The 3,182-nt window shown below is 27.3% G+C and overlaps 1 long non-coding RNA gene across 1 annotated transcript; it reads right to left on the reverse strand.

The window, feature by feature from the left end:
• Positions 1 to 396: 396 nt before the first annotated feature.
• On the reverse strand, positions 397 to 1,258 carry LOC150034086 (uncharacterized). The gene is made up of 2 exons (XR_016532388.1): positions 1,116 to 1,258; positions 397 to 694 (listed from the first exon to the last, which is right to left on the reverse strand). It is a non-coding gene; the product is annotated as an uncharacterized LOC150034086 (long non-coding RNA).
• Between the last annotated feature and the right edge of the window lie 1,924 nt (positions 1,259 to 3,182).

Raw genomic sequence — 3,182 nt, forward strand, 5'->3', positions numbered from 1 at the left:
TATATCTAATTGTATGTTTACTGTAAATTATGTTTTTAATAATTAATGGAATTTGCACGATCCGCTTCTACTCAAGGATCTACTCAAACGAGTTCCTTCAAGGTTCTCCATCTTTTAGTCCTGATTTCTTGTACTCAAGATCTCTAGATCTCTAGATTTTAGGACATTAACTACTATTTCCATTGTTAAGCTATCAGACCATACTTAATAGCTTTTTTAATTTCATTATACTATTCGAGAAGTGAAATAAGCAAAATAATAGCCTTATTTTCATCATTAAGTTTTTCACCAATGTTGCTTAAATCTACAGTAGCTCTATTAAACTCATCCAAGTTCTGTTCTAGGCCTTTAGAAACATCCGTTTTAAAACTAAAACATTTCTTTTTTAGGTACAAATTATTTGTCAAAGACTTAGTAAGGTAAATCTCATCTAGCGTAGTTCATACCTCTTTTGTAGTGTTATGGTCTTTCACTTGTCGAAGTACATTATCAGCCAAGTACAAAATAATTATACTATACATGATTTCCTTCATCTTGACAAATTCATCATCTGTCATGTTTGCAGATTTCTCATCTGATTGCTACCTTCTACTGCACGAGTAATGCCCTCATTTTCTTCTTCCAAAGAGAGAAGTCTCCCTTGCCATCGAATCTCTCCACAGCGAACTTAGTCGTCATTCTTACGTCTCCAACACTGATCGGGAAAGCAAGTGAAAATGAGTAATAGCCTTATTGGCTCTTATACCAAGTGTTGGATTTAAGCAAACAAATCAATCTATTGAAACTAAACATAAGCGAAGTAATAATAGAGCAAAACAAACAATGCTGAAGAGAAAAGAAGAAGAATAAGACAAGATTTATAGTGGTTCGATTAAATAAGGTCTACGTCCACTGCAGTCACTTTTATTAGGTAATTTTTGTAGCCTACTTAAAGTATATAGCAGAAGAACAATAACATTGAGATAACTCTATACTTTCCTGATCTCAGTAAATGATCCAATTATTTTTTTTTTCAGCATAAAGAAGATCTATGCATCAGCTCACTTAATGTTTTCTCTCAGAGAAAGAAAATCCCTTAAATAGCTAAAAAAAACTCCTATTCAGATTCATATTACCTCGCACTTGATGCTTCTCTGTGATGATTTTCATTCCCCAATTTCTTCAACTTCACTTAAGGATTTTATACAAAGCTAAAATGACCATCACACCCTCAACTCATTGGCATGTTTTCAGCTGGTTTCCTATAACATAATTTGTTAGGAAGACACATGATAATATTCCATTAGTTTTGTTAAGCTTTCAAATTTTCAAAATTAATATTTATTAAAAGTTAATTTTGAAAAAAAAAAAAAGGAGAGAGAGAGATTAAAATAATTAGGTCGAAAAGGAAAAAGAAAAGGGGTGGGGGCACATGCCCCCGCTAGACCCAACATGTTACCCCTTAACTATTTACTACTATTATTATTATTATCATTTTTCAATAGTTGAATATTAAATTAAATTATAAAAAGTTATATTTACGTACACGATAAGTCTTTAGGTTTTATTTATTTACAGTAGTATTAGTTTTTTTTTTTTTCATGAATTTGATTAAATGCCTTTTTTGTAGCGATTTTTTAGAATTTTACTAGCAAGAAAAACGAAGAAATTGTGAATTTAAACATTATTAAAACAATATATTTCTCATGCGTCTATATTTTTTCCTAGACAAAATGTGACAAGAAGAAAGATGACAACGTTGAAATATAAAAGCAACAAACCTAATTCAAATTTCAAATCTTATAATGCAAAGTGAGGTGGAGGCTTTAGTATTTTATTTATTACTCTTATTATTTTTTATGATATAATATATGAATCAAACTTCTGACTTTAAAATTGACATTATATCATTTTTTTTATTTTAAAGTTAAAAGAAAAGAAAAATACTACATATTTCAAATTTATCTCTTACATTTTTAGGTGTTTAAAATCAACTAGAGAAGAATGTTAACTACCTAACATGTGTCATAAAACAAAAAATTTGTTAATGCATCAACACAAAATGCGATAAAGTAACAACATTTAACTTTCTTGAAAATCTACCACCATCCTTAACCGTTAACAAATATACAATTTATTAAACTATATTTATAGAAAAATACTTAGTCCATCATAGGCAATAGTTATCTTTTTGCATCTACCTCGAATTATCTAATCATAATTTATTACATGTCAATTTTTTCTTATTTTTGTTTTTAAAATATTGTTTTTTTTTTTTTTTGACAAACACATTCATTAAGCTTTAATCGATCAATTTTTGTAATAATTGTTTTTTTTTTCTTTTAAGTTTTTATTAAATAATACAAATTAAATAAGATTGAATTGAATTTAAATTGTATACATTTTTATAATAATTATATTACAAAAAATCATAAAGAGTAAATATCGATATGATAAACAAATGAATTAACAAACTTACTTGGATCATAATAACCAAATGACACCATTTTCACACTAATTTACCAAACACATTTTAAAAGCTACGACGTTGTAATTTCTAAAACTAATTTTTAAAGAAAACAAAAATGACAAAAAAGTAGTAAAAATAGGTAATGGATGGGATATTTTGGTCAGCACGCTTGTGGTCTGTGGAGCCCACCGATCTACTTCCATCAAAATCATGTTCATATTGAAACGATGCGTAGTTCACATAAAAATACGAAACATTGAAATTTTCTTTCTTTCTTTCTTTCTTTTAATCCATCTCGAATTGTTTTCTTTTTTTTCTTTTTTTCTTTTTTCAAAGTGAGAATTTGATAGATTCTTATGATCGAAAATATATGTTTAAATGGTTTAAATCACATTTAAATTATCAAAAGTGAGATTTAGTAACAATAATAAAAGTTAATAAATGAGTTCAATATACTAAGAGCTAAACTCACTTTAATATAGAGATTTTTTTTTAATAATTAAATTTTATAGTTTTTCTTTGAAGATTTTGATTGAATTTTAAATTTTAAATGTTGCTCTTAAACTTTTTTTTTTTTTTTTTTAAGTTGACTTCAACCTTTTTTTCCTCTCTATTTATTATACTTCCGTTTTGCTATGGCTATGACTTGAAGGATAAAACATTTTCCTCTTCGCAAAGTATAAATTGTAATATTTAAGTTATGTGTGTTGAGTCGTTTGAAGGGTGTGTGAAA

Source organism: Benincasa hispida, chromosome 9 (genome assembly GCF_027475165.1).
Source record: "Benincasa hispida cultivar pf3 chromosome 9, pf3_genome.v1.1, whole genome shotgun sequence".
NCBI classification, from domain to species: domain Eukaryota; kingdom Viridiplantae; phylum Streptophyta; class Magnoliopsida; order Cucurbitales; family Cucurbitaceae; genus Benincasa; species Benincasa hispida.